The 13,329-nt window shown below is 40.2% G+C and overlaps 1 long non-coding RNA gene across 27 annotated transcripts in view; it reads left to right on the plus strand.

Moving 5' to 3' along the window:
- Nucleotides 1–13,329, plus strand: part of LOC127490996 (uncharacterized) — a 377,831-nt gene that overhangs the window by 230,642 nt on the left and 133,860 nt on the right. Inside the window, exons 4-5 of one of the 27 annotated variants that reach the window (XR_016215965.1) lie at nt 396–525; nt 1,535–2,014. The exons of 24 other annotated variants lie outside the window; for them this stretch is intronic. This is a non-coding gene — a long non-coding RNA (uncharacterized LOC127490996). 2 more of the 27 variants (XR_016215976.1, XR_016215963.1) reach the window with 2 other exon arrangements.

Genomic DNA, 13,329 nt, shown 5'->3' on the forward strand with positions numbered 1-13,329 from the left:
AGGGAAATGTTCCCTACACTCCCAGCTATAACTTCTATTGTCATTTTCCTCAACTTTATTAAAGTGCAATTAATAATTAAAATTATATATATGGTGTAAAATGTGACAATTTGATATACATACAAATTTTGACGTTCACCACAATCAATATAATTAACCTATTACCTCACATGGTTTCATGTGTGTATGCGGTAAGCACACTCAAGATCTACCCTGTTAGCAAATTTAAAGTATAGAATACTGGTGTTCATTATAGTTAAGTTGTATATGATATCTCTAGAAGTTACTTATCTTGAATAAGTAAAACTTTGTTTCCCTGGACCAACCCTCTCCACATTTTCCTAACTCCATCCCCTGATAACCCTGACTCTATTCTTTTTTTTTTTTTTTTACAGGCAGAGTGGACAGTGAGAGAGAGAGAGACAGAGAGAAAGGTCTTCCTTTTTCCGTTGGTTCACCCTGCAACAGCTGCCGCGCCGGCGTGCTGCAACCAGCGCACCACGCTGATCCGATGGCAGCTGCCAGGTGCTTCTCCTGGTCTCCCATGGGGTGCAGGGCCCAAGCACTTGAGCCATCCTCCACTGCACTCCCGGGCCATAGCAGAGAGCTGGCCTGGAAGAGGGGCAACCGGGACTAGAACCTGGTGTGCCGGCGCCGCTAGGTGGAGGATTAGCCTACTGAGCCGTGGCGCCGGCCTGACTCTATTCTTGTTCTTCATGAGTTATGCATTTTTAAATGCCATATATAAGTGATAGCATATGACATTTGCTTTTCTGTAACTGGCTTTATTTCATTAGATGTAATGCCCTTGAGTTTTATCCACATTGTCACAAATGGCAGGACTTCTTCATTTTTAAAGATGAATAAAATTCTATTACACCCACACAAACACACATACATGAAATATTTTAAAAGTTGATGGGAAATGTGTAATAAGAAAAATATGGATTTCAAAAGTTTTATAAAAGTAATAGCATTAGTTTCATTTCCCATGAAGTATTTGAAGTACCCTCATATGCCACATTTTCTTTATCAATTCATCATCTACTATTTGTGTTTCTACATTCAAGCTATTGTGAATAACGACTAAATTAACACAAGATTGCACATATCTCTTTGAAATATTGATTTATTCCATTTGATATATACCTAGATGTGGGATTGCTGGGTCATGAGGTAGTTCCATTTTATTGTTTTCCTATTATTTATTAATTTGAAAGTTAGAGTCAGAGCAAGACAGAGACCAGTGACATACAGAGAAGCTTGTATCCACTGGTTCACTCTGCAAATGCTATGCTGAAGCCAGGAGCCAAGTACTCAATGCAGGCCTCCCACATTGGTGGCAGGGACCCAAGTACTTCAGCCATCACCGTTACCTCCAAGGGTGTGCATTATTAGGAAACCAGAATTGAAAGTGGCGCTGAGAATGGAACCCAGATACTTCAATACGGGATGCAGGTGTCCCAAGTGGCATGGTATGTGCTCTGCCTAAAACCTGTCCCTTAATTAATTCTTTTTTTTTTTTTTTTGACAGGCAGAGTTAGAGAGAGAAAGGTCTTCCTTTTTTTCCGTTGGTTCACCCCTCAAATGGCTGCTATGGCCAACGCGCTGCGCCAATCCGAAGCCAGGAGCCAGGTTCTTCCTCCTGGTCCTCCACTGCCTTCCCCAGGCCACAGCAGAGAGCTGGACTGGAAGAGGAGCAACCGCGACAGAATATGGTGCCCCGACTGGGACTAGAACCCGGTGTGCCGGCGCCTCAGGCAGAGGATTAGCCAAGTGAGCCGCGGTGCCAGCCCCTTAATTTAATTTTTTGAGGACCTTCCATACAGTATTTCATAATGCCTGTGTCAATTTACATTAGTCAGTAATTTACAAAGGTCATTTTTTGTTTACATCTTGTCATTTTTTTAATCTCTTGAAAATAACTGTCATTACAGGGATGAAATGATATCTCTGTGGTTTTGGTGTGTATTTCCTTGATGGTTATTAAAATTGATCTCCTTTAAATAATACTATTAACTATTTAATAATTATCCAAGGTTTTTGCCTGCATTTTGTTTTCTGACAATATTTTAATTAAAAATTATTTTTGCTATTAAGTTGCATATCCTTATGTATTTTTGAATATTAACTCATCAGATGTATGGTTTGCAACTATTTGGCTTCCATTCATAGATTGGTTTTTCAATGAGTCGATTGTTCTCCTTGTCTGTGGCAGAAACTTTTAGTTTGGTATAGTTCTGCTTATCTATGTTTACTTTTGCCATCTATGCTTTTGGTGTCATACACAAGAAATCATTGCCAAAACCAATTTTAAGAAGTTTTCTTCTAGGAGTTTTAAATATCACTTAACAACGGTTGTTCAGACTTATTTCTGAGGTTTTCCTTTTGCTCCATTGGTCTATATGCTTGTGTTTGTGCAATACCATACTATTTTGATTGCTGTGGCTTCTAATATGAGGGTACGTCAGCATGTATAAAAACCTTCTGGCTCAAAATAAATTATCATCTTCTGGGTGATCTCCAAAAGTATGTGGAAAATGTGTGTTAAGAAAATCTATGCATAAATTTCTGAAAATCCACAAAAATATATATATTTTAATTCAATTTTTCCATTAATTTTTGAAGCACACTCACATGTTTTGCAACCAAGGAGTGTAACACTTCTAGCTTTGTTCTTGCTCAAGATGCTTCAGCTATTTGAGGCCACTTTTGATTCCATATGAATCAGATTTTTTGTTCTATTTCTATAAAGAATGCCTTTGAAGTATTGATTGCATTGAAAATGTATATTTCCGGCCGTTGCCACAGCTCACTTGGCTAATCCTCCGCCTGCAACGCCTGCACCCTGGGTTCTAGTCCCGGTTGGGGCGCCAGATTCTGTCCCAGTTGCTCCTCTTCCAGCCCAGTTCTCTGCTGTGGCCTGGGAAGGCAGTGGAGGGTGGCCCAAGTGCTTGGGCCGTGTACCCGCATGGGAGACCAGGAGGAAGCACCTGGCTCCTGGCTTTGGATCAGCACAGCACCAGCCATAGTGGCCATTTTGGGGGTGAATCAACGGAAAAAGGAAGACCTTTCTCTCTGTCTCTCTCTCTCACTATCTAACTCTGCCTGTCCAAAAAAAAAAGAAAAGTCAGCAATGATGGCTCAGAAGAAAAAAATTTATATTTCCTTCTGTAGTATTGCTATTTTAACAATACTAGTTCTTCTAATTCATGAATATCAGGCATATTTCCATTTATGAGTGCCTTATTAATTTTCCTCATCAATACTTGATAATTTTCAGTGTACTAGTCTTTCATACTTCAGTTAAGTTTAAGTCTCAGTGTTTCCTTTTTTCTTAGTTCTATAAATTTTGTATACCTATAATAAACTTTTCTATTGAGGTTAGCTTGAAGCTTGCATAAAATATTTTGTAGTTAGGTCTATTTGCAATTGATAATTGATTTCAATATGACAGGAAAACTACACTTTTATTTCCTACCCCTTCCTTATGTTTCTGCAATCAGAAAGTGCTTCCTCTTTATCGTCTGTGTCCATTAACAAATCTTCATCCTTCTACTTGTGTATTAAGGTTAAAAGTAAATTATGTACCACAGTACAGTGTTGCCTTGATGTGTATATGTTTACCAGTGAGATTCATGCTTTCATGTGTGTCATGGTTGCTGCTTAGCATGTTTTTGTTCTAATTTGAGGAACTTCCTCAAGTATTTCTTGGAAGGCAGTTATAATGGTAATGAACTCTTGTTTTTACTTAGCTGGGTAAGGCTATTTCTTTTTCATTTTTATTTATTTCAGAGGCAGAAAGGCATTTTATTGAGACAACATGGGGGAGAGAAGAAGGAGGAGGAATATAAGGAGGAGGAGAGACAGAGACAGAGAAGGGAGAGGGAAATCCATTCCATGGTTCAGTCCCCAAATGCCCTCAACAATCATGGGAGGGCCAGGCTGAATCTGGGAGCAAGGAATTTGATCTCGGTTTCTCATGCAAATGCCAGAGACAGAACTACTAAACTTTCATCTGCTGCCTCCCAAGGGGTGCATTACCATAAAGCCTGAATCAGGAGAGAAGCCTAAACTTCAATGTGGGTGTCCCAAGCAGCCCTTACTGCTGCACCAAACATGTACACCTCTCCTTCATTTTAAAGGACAATTTTGCTGAGCATGGTACATGCTCCAGTGAAAGTTTTATTTCTTCCCATACTTTGTGCAATCCAGCTATGTCCTGGATTACAGGATTTTAACTGAGAAATCCACAGACACTTTATAGAGATTCCCTGTATGCAATAATTCTCTTATGCTGCTTTCAGAATTTTCTTTTTTTTTCTTTATTTTGTTATTTTTACATTTTTAAAATTTTTTTTCATATAGAGAACAGATTTCATGTATTTCACTGATATAAGAAGATAACCATACTTCCCCACCTCTCTCTTTGTCTTTGAATTAGATCATTTGATTATAATGTATTTTGGTGAAGAGCTTTCAATATTCATCATATTTGGTTTTCTGTGGGTATCACAAATATGGACACTCATTTCTCTACCAGATTTGGGAAGGTTACTGTCATTTTTTAAAATACAAATTTTCTCTGCCTATTTCCCTTCTATGTTCCTCCTGGGACTCTCATAGTGTGCATATTATTTCACTTGCTATCCCATGAATCATATTGGCTTTCTTCACATATCCTTTTTGTTCTTCTGACTAGATAATTTCAAGTGATTGGTCTCTGAGTTCCATGATTCCCTTGCTTGACTGGGTCTGTTGTTGATGGTCTCTATTGCATTTTTAACCTCAATATATGCTTAAACTCCAGAACCTGCTTTGTTCTTTTACCTTGATTTGATTCTCTGTTGAACATATCATTTTGTTCCTGCATATTTTGCCTGATTCCATTCAGCCATCTATATGTCATCTCTTACAGTGCACTGAGCTTCTCCAAAGCAATTATTTTGAATTCTTTGTCAGATAATTGATAGGTGTCTGTTTTTATTGCATCAGTTACTAGAAAATTATTGTCTTTTGGTAGTGTAATATTTCTTTGAGTTTTCATGTTTCTTGTAGCCTTGCATTGATTTTTGTTCCTTTGAAGAACAGTCAAATTTTATATCTTTACAGATTTTTTTGTGAGAAAAAATCTTCACCTATGGGTGAGGGTGAGGGAACAAGATGCATGGGGTAGGGCATTTTGGACTCTGCAGAAGATACAGTGCTGTAGTCTCTGTGTAATACTCTCATCTGAAATCATCATTGGTGAAGACAGTTGGGAAGGCTGCAGCAGTGACAAGAGCAATTTGGATCATCAATGGTGAAGGCTATTTTGGTTCTTCTGTTCTCTTACCAGCAAGGGGAAGTCATGGCCAAGGAGATTTATCGTTTGCACCAAGTCTAGCATGTTGGTATATTAAGTTGGCAGTGGCCTCAGTGTCTAGGGAGCACGCATATCTTCAGCTGTGTCACTGATGTGCCTCTCACAGAATTCCTACAAAGCTAGCGTCTGGAGCATGGATGTGCATGAAGTGATCCATATTTTGTTATACTGATAATTGCAGTGTGGGGTAGACAGGGGTGCTGGCAGCTCTACCCCGGGGTGTCACAATAGTATCTCCTCCAGAGGAGTTTGGACTGGTAAGGTTCTCAGTAATGAAACCTATTGAAGTCTGCAGACTACTGGAAACCACGATGGCACCTGCTATATGACTGGTACTGACAACCACTCTATTTTGTGTCTAACCATCTCCAAATATCTGAGCTATGCTGCTCTTTCTAGCCATTTGAATAGAATAATACCAAAATAGTTTCTTTGACTAATTCCCTGAAAAGCTGGAGAAGCTGGTTGCTCAAACTGCTCCAGTTTTCCCCATCGAGGGGAACTCATGGAACAGGGAGTTCCCTTCCCATTGCTGTGCTGCAGCGGTCTGACTATATGATGGATGCTGCAGGCAAATGAAATTCTTCTTACTACTCTTTTGTGGCGGCTATTCCACTCTTCTGTTTGCTCCACTATATTGCTACATCTTCTTAACTAGACTCCTGAGCTAAGAATTATTTTTGTTAATGAATAACTATGGAACTGTTTGCTTTGGGAAGGGTAGTTTGAAGGCTGGAATTTTACTCTGTCCTCTTGCTGATGTCATTCCTGGCATTGTGTTTGACATTCTTTGAACAATTTCAACAACAATTTTCTCAATCCATCAAAGCCCATTTATGTCTCCTCAATAAAGCCTTATCTGTTTATTTTAGCCCTCGATTACTTCCTAATTCTTTGAATTCTCTATTAGGAAAAAAACCCCAAGACAAACAAACAAAAAAAGCCATATCAAAAAGAGTGTCAACCATTTATTCACTTACTTATAGGGCAAATTCCATTTTTCTTCTTTATTTGATTATTTTTATTACCCTGCAAAAGAAACCACATAATTCAAATGAAGTTACTCAGATCTGCATGATTTTCAGTATCAATTATTTCCATATTTTTTATAACAAGTCATCAGAAAACTCTATACTTAAAATGATAATCTTCTATTCTTCCTGTAAATCCTGGCAATGTGCTTGAGATTAGCTAGATTGGTCACTGATTAGTAGCACTGCTCTGCAAGTTTATCATTTTCTTCACATAAGCAGGTACCCGGGACTTGATAAGTTTACTTTCCTACAGCAGGTACACACAGAAGGCAAATACACAGGTAGATTTTAAGTTTTTGCATGAATAATATCCTCCAGAATCTTATCAATCAAATGAAATCACCTGACCAGACCCAAAGTTAAGAAGTGATAAATCTAGTGTCTCAAGAGGGAGGAATGACAAACTCACATAGTAAAAGGATTTGTTACAGGGTGAAGTGAAGAACTTGAACCTTTTCATTGAAATTACCATACTCACCTACTAGTTATAGAATCTTCATCAAATCATTTAGTCTCTATCCTTATTCTTCCATAAAATGAAATTAAAGATACCTCATTACCTCTTGGTGATAAGTTTTTCTTGATCAGGACCTAGCACCGGGACTAACTCTTCCTCTACTAATAACACCCAATATGTAAAGTACTTGCTTCACACTATGTTGGACTAATGCTGAGAGATCTTAGCCAGAGATAGGCTGCTTCATGAAGCATGAAAATGGAACAAGAAATATTGAATGGGAGGCTGTGTTGTATGGGATGAGGATCTGAAACTCTGTCACTCTGTTCCCTCAACCCTGGAAGCTGAACATGTCATATCCTCACCTTTCCTGATCCTCTTGAAATTGGAGCTTGAGTGTGTTGTGAAATTCTGCCAGTCACCTCCACACCCATAGGTATTTAACTCTGGCACTACGAAAAATCAAGGACCACAACAAGTATTCTGTTAGACAGCAGTGGGTGCTGAAAGGATTTCTGAGGCATCATTCCCAGCAGTGTAAATCATGGATGTGCACACAAGAAAGTCATCTGTAGGAATAACAACAGCAGTAGAGCATGTTCCCATGTCAGGGCTCAAGAGTAGCTGTTTCTTCCATGCCTACATGGTTTGGTTATCAATTCTGACTGCAAGGCTTAAGGTGCATTTCTCCAATGCTTTGCAAACCCTCCAACATCCTCTTTTGAAAGGTATTTTCTACTTAACTCTTGATAACTTAGAATTAATAACTCTTTGATATGACAATTTGTAACAAAGATAGGCAGGTAGCCAAAGGCCCTTCAAAAAAATGGAGAATATGATTGGACATCTGGTTTGGTTGAGATATTGGCAGTGAAGTCTCAGTGCTCAGGAATGGTCTCTGGAAAATCATGGAAAAAGTCAATGTAATTCTCACCTACAGGCCCTGGGAATGAAGGCATGCTTTGGTATATTGGCTACTTCTGTAAAGTAATATAAAAAAGATTGGAGGACTGAGGGGTAGAATATTGTGTCTGGACTAAAGAAAAGAAGGTTATGTTCTTAATTTTTGCATAAGAACATAGGCTGAAAATCAGGGGTTTCTTTTACTGATAAAATTACTATCACTCTGTTTCTTTAGATCTCTTACATCTCCAATATGAAAATTAAACAAAGTTTGATCCTAATGGTGTTAAATTACAATGTCTTCTGAATTTGTGGTCTCATCAGGTCTTTTAAAGGATTGGTCAGGAATGAAGAGACCTAGAAAAGGAAAATGTAGCCAGCATCAGATTATTTGCTAAAATCCCAAATCCTCACTCCCATTGGAGCCTCCCTGGCTTGCAGAGACAAGCTTCATCCCTGTCTGACCAAACTTTTTAGATCTCTTGAGGACCCTAACCTGAGAAAGTATTTGCTAGGAACAAATTCTCCTATCTCACAGTTCCATATCTCAAAGTCTCCATAGCTCAATTAGAGTCAGATTTCACTCTATTTCATGAACCATTTATAAAACCAATATAGTAAGGGATGACTACATTACAAACAGTGTAATACCATACAAATTTCTATCAACACATGCTGGCAAACACGCAATAACTGAATTTCAATGATGTGCGATCAAATGGAAACAGAATCAATTTTTGGTTTCCTGATTTTCTCAACATGGATGAATGTTGTGGAAATGCTAGTTAACTGTGTTTATATAGTTGCCAAGGGTGCTGTTTGGTTAAAATCTGGACATGAATGCTAAAGCAGTTTTATCATATGTAAACTGCTGAACCCTCCAGATGACACCACTCAAGAGAGCTCAGAAGGTTCCTCCTTCACTGCAGCTTTGAAATATACATTAGTGCGGAAAAGAACCACAGTGAGGATTGTGAAAGAAGCTGCTATTCAAATGGACTCCCCTGAGTACGATGGGAGAGCCAGGATCCAGAGGCCAGGCTGAGGTACCTGTCAGAACCGAGAGAATAGTTACCATGCCAGATGCCATGAAGCAGAGCTGTAGTTGTCAAATACGCTCACTTGCAGGGAACTGTTAATATTAGCCAGTGAACGATAGAGAGAGAGAGAGAGAGAGAGAGAATATGAATGAATGAATGAATATGGGTAAACTGGTGAACAGAAGACTGTCTTGATCTACTTAAATTCAGATTGTTTCGTTCAATTCCCAGGCCTGAAGTGGTTGGAGCTCCTTCTCCATTATCCTTTCTCCTTTTCCTTTCTCTTCCTCCTCTTACCACCTTCCCTCCTATTCACCCTCCTCTCCTTTTCAATAAATAAATTGCAGAAGAAAAAGTACAGCATTTAAATTTAGTTTTATTTGATAAGTCAGATTATCAGAAAATACTGCTTTTCCTTGGGTTTCTTTTTTTTTTTTTTAAATATTTACTTACTTGTTTGAAAGTCACAGAGAGAGAAGGAGAGGCAGAGGGAGAGGGGGAGAGAGAGACAGACAGAAAGGTGTTCCATCTGCTGGTTCACTCTCCAATTGGCCACAACAGCTGGAGTTACACCGATCTGAAGCCAGGAGGCAGAAGCTTCCTCCCGGTCTCCCACATGAGTGCAGGGGCCCAAGGACTTGGGCTATCTTCTGCTTTCCCAGGCCATAGCAGAGAGCTAGATTGGCAGCGGAGCAGTCAGAACTTGAATCGGTACCCATATGGGATGCCGGCACCGAAGGCGGAAACTTAACCTGCTATATTCAACACCAGCCCCTCCTTGGGTTTCTACCAGCTAAAACGGAGGCTTCGTTGTACCTTAGTATCCCCAAGCATATACAGGGACACAGGAACCTTTCTTATTTGCACACAATTCTTTGCCTTGTTTGGGAAAGAGATACATAGAAACTGAGCTAGGTTCTCTGTCATTTTATTTTTAAGCTCATGTGCCTTGAAGATTGCCTAACACAAAACAGATATTCAATAAATGGCTTTAAATTAATTGATACATGGCAATATCCTATAAATTTATTTCATATCGGAGCTGGTGTTGTGATGCAGAATCCTGGATACTCCACTTCTGATCTAGTTTCCTGCTAATTGGCCTGGGAAAGCAGAAGATGGCCCAAGTGCTTGGGCCCTTGCACCCACATGGGAGACCCAGGTGGTCCAGGCTCCTAGCCATTGAGACCATCTGGGGAGTGAACCAATGGATGCAAGATTTCTTTCCTCTCTCCCCTCTCCTCCCTCTCTCTCTCTCTCTTTCTCTCTTTCCCTCCATCCCCTCCCTTTCTTCCTCCCTCCCTGTTGCCCCGGTCTTTCAAAAAAAAAATCCTACAAAAATTGTTCATCTTGCATACAATGAGCCTTTAAAAAAAAAGAATAAACAGGCCGGTGCCATGGCTCACTGGCTAATCTTCCACCTGCAGCGCCAGCACCCCGGGTTCTAGTCCCGGTTGGGGCACCGGATTCTGTCCCGGTTGCTCCTCTTCCAGTCCATCTCTCTGCTCTGCTGTGGTCCAGCAAGGCAGTGGAGGATGGCCCAGGTCCTTGGACCCTGTGCCTGCATGGGAGACCAGGAGGAAGCACCTGGCTCCTGGCTTCGGATTGGCACATCGTGCCAGCCGTAGCAGCCATTTGGGGGGTGATCCAACAGAAGGAAGACCTTTCTCTCTCTCATTGTCTAACTCTGCCTGTCAAAAAAAAAAAAAAAAAGAATAAACAAAATAAGATGTACCATTGAATTAAGTGTAGTGAAGATAAACAGGGTACAGAGAGAGACACTGGGATAATTAGGTGTAGTGCTTCCAACTTGGCTGCTACATAGTCTAGTGGTATTGAGCAAGACATACAACCTGTTTCATAAATCTCATGGGTACAATAAGTGACCATGTCAGACATGTTTTTAGCTTCTTCCAGCTCTTGTATTCTTTCATTCAGGACAATTTTTTGTGCAAAATTTATACTTGGGGTCCAAATCAACTCTCTAAAACTCCTTTGTAGTGCTTCTTTCATTCTAGAACCATAAACATAAATCTGACCCTGTTTTACAGATTAACAAATGTTCTTTCTTTCAAGAGGAACTAATAGCTTTTAGCACCCATATAGTTCTCAATCTTTCCAAATATGCTCTCTAATCTCAATCTTTAAAACTGTTTCAAATGACAGGAAGTTTTAGATCTTTCATCACTTTAGTTGTCTCCCTACAGAAGTCTTCTAGTTTGTGACACTTGTTTCTTTGGGAGAGTTACCCAAAATCTAACACAGTTTTTCAGGTGCTGAAAGACAGATTGATAAGATAGACCCCTCTCCTTGTGTACGAAGCACTTTGTCAATACAGCATGTTGCAGACCAGGTTTCTGGTAAATAAAGCCTGAGATGGAAACATGGATAATTGAGTATTTGCATTCACAAGAATGGAAGTGAGGGAAACACATTAGGTAGGAGAAAGAGTTGAGTAAGAATGTGGTCTCAGCTAGAGTCTAGCCTCACCACCCCTGACTCCAGATGGTGAACCATAACAGAGATGGACACTACATCACTTGTAATTCCGTCAGCTATTGGCTGCAGAGTACCCCAGAGAAGAGTGTTACCTCCCAGGCAATTCACTGCCTATCAGCAAGGGGTAACTCACAGCCAAGGGTGTCAAATCTGAGCTATTGAGCAGCCAGTAGTCATAGGTGCTGGAGGACCACCATCCTAACAAATCAGATCACAATAAGGCACCAAAAGTGTCTCCAAAGAATCTAGTGTGACACTGGCTTCTATTTGCTCCATCACATTTTTTTTTGACAGGCAGAGTGGACAGTGAGAGAGAGAGACAGAGAGAAAGGTCTTCCTTTGCTGTTGGTTCACCCTCCAATGGCTACTGCAGCTGGTGCACCGCGCTGATCTGAAGGCAGGAGACAGGTGCTTCTCCTGGTCTTCCATGGGGTGCAGGGCCCAAGCACTTGGGCCATCCTCCACTGCACTCCCGGGCCACAGCAAAGAGCTGGCCTGGAAGAGGGGCAACCGGGACAGAATCCAGCGCCCCGACCAGGACTAGAACCCTGTGTGCCAGCGCCGCAAGGCGGAGGATTAGCCTATTGAGCCGCGGCGCTGGCCTACTCCATCACATTTTTAATCTATGTTGGCGTTCTCATATCCCAAAAATATCAGTACTTTTCTATTGTTACTAATATGCAAGACTTTATGTATTTCCATCTGCTTGTATAAAACTTGAATTTTCAAACCCAAATGTAAAACATTACATTCCCTTCTATAATATATCATCCTGTTACATTTTCCTCTTCTACCTCTATGTCATTGTGAGTGCTGCCATCAAGTGTTCCCTAAATCATCCAATTTCATGTTAATCCATTTTTTGAGTTCTGATTAAAAAACAACTGATTCTGTGAAGAACATACAAGTATAGTATCTGAGTGTTAGATCCCATGTTCCAATGCCCCAGTATCCAGAATGTCAAGATCAAACCTAACTGATAAGTATCACTTTGAAATCATCATTTTGCTTTTTCAGAAACAACATAACTTTCAGAATAAAATATTTCATTGATTGGGGAGAAAAAGGTTCTGAATTTCTCAGAGCAAAAGATCTGAATACCTACAGCCAGCATAGCTCTTCTGGTTGATCTTTTTGTTGAACAGCAGCAAAATGAATGTCATTTCATGGGAACTCTGATCTTTTTCAATTCCTGGGAGGGTCATGTGGACAGTGTCTGGTAGCCTGAGGTCCAAGCTGTACTTTCTGGCCATGTGGGTGGTTAATGCAATCAAGGATAGGATTAATTAAATTAAGAGTCTACTTTTATTGCTCACAAAATAAAGAAAATTCAATACTCCTTGACAGCCTGGAGCTGGAGACCTGGCTCTAATGTGATCATGGCTGGCTCGGTAGAACCAGACAGCATGTCATTTATGGAGGCAGAGCAACTCAGCTCTGCTCATGGGCAGCCTCTACCTTGCATTTAGCAGCCTTCACCCTCCATTTTTCTCCTAAATATGCTGCTCAGGAACTAGTCATCCCATCAGATGAGCTTAGAGCCCCTGTTGCTCTGTCATCCTGGGTTGTCTTCTCTTTTTCATCTTGAAGCACCATACCACTGTGTCCTATGTTAGGAATGTCCCTCCAAAGGAACATATTTGTAAAAATCCTTTCCCTGGTGTGTTGAAGGAGACCAAACTATTCAGCACCTACCAAGAAACAGATACAAGAATATTTCAAAAAATATTGTGGAAAAGTGAAACTAAAAGATAATGTACATTTTCCATGAATTTTTTGATGACTTGTTGTATATGCCCCATACCAGTGACTTTTGAATTAGATCATGTTGCTTATAAAATGTGGGCTTTAGAAATGAATATAGACTTTGGAATCCTGCCTTCAAAACTGACTCATTACAAGCACTTGTAAAATTATCTACCCTTTATGAACCTCTAAAAAGGACCCAAGATACCAATCTTAAAGGTTCTGTAAGGGTCACAAATAATGCAAGGAGAAGGCATTTACCTAGTGGCTAAGATGTTCCCTACC

The sequence above is a fragment of the Oryctolagus cuniculus genome, chromosome 11 (genome assembly GCF_051225735.1).
Source record: "Oryctolagus cuniculus isolate XC-2025 breed Fujian yellow rabbit chromosome 11, ASM5122573v1, whole genome shotgun sequence".
Taxonomy (NCBI): domain Eukaryota; kingdom Metazoa; phylum Chordata; class Mammalia; order Lagomorpha; family Leporidae; genus Oryctolagus; species Oryctolagus cuniculus.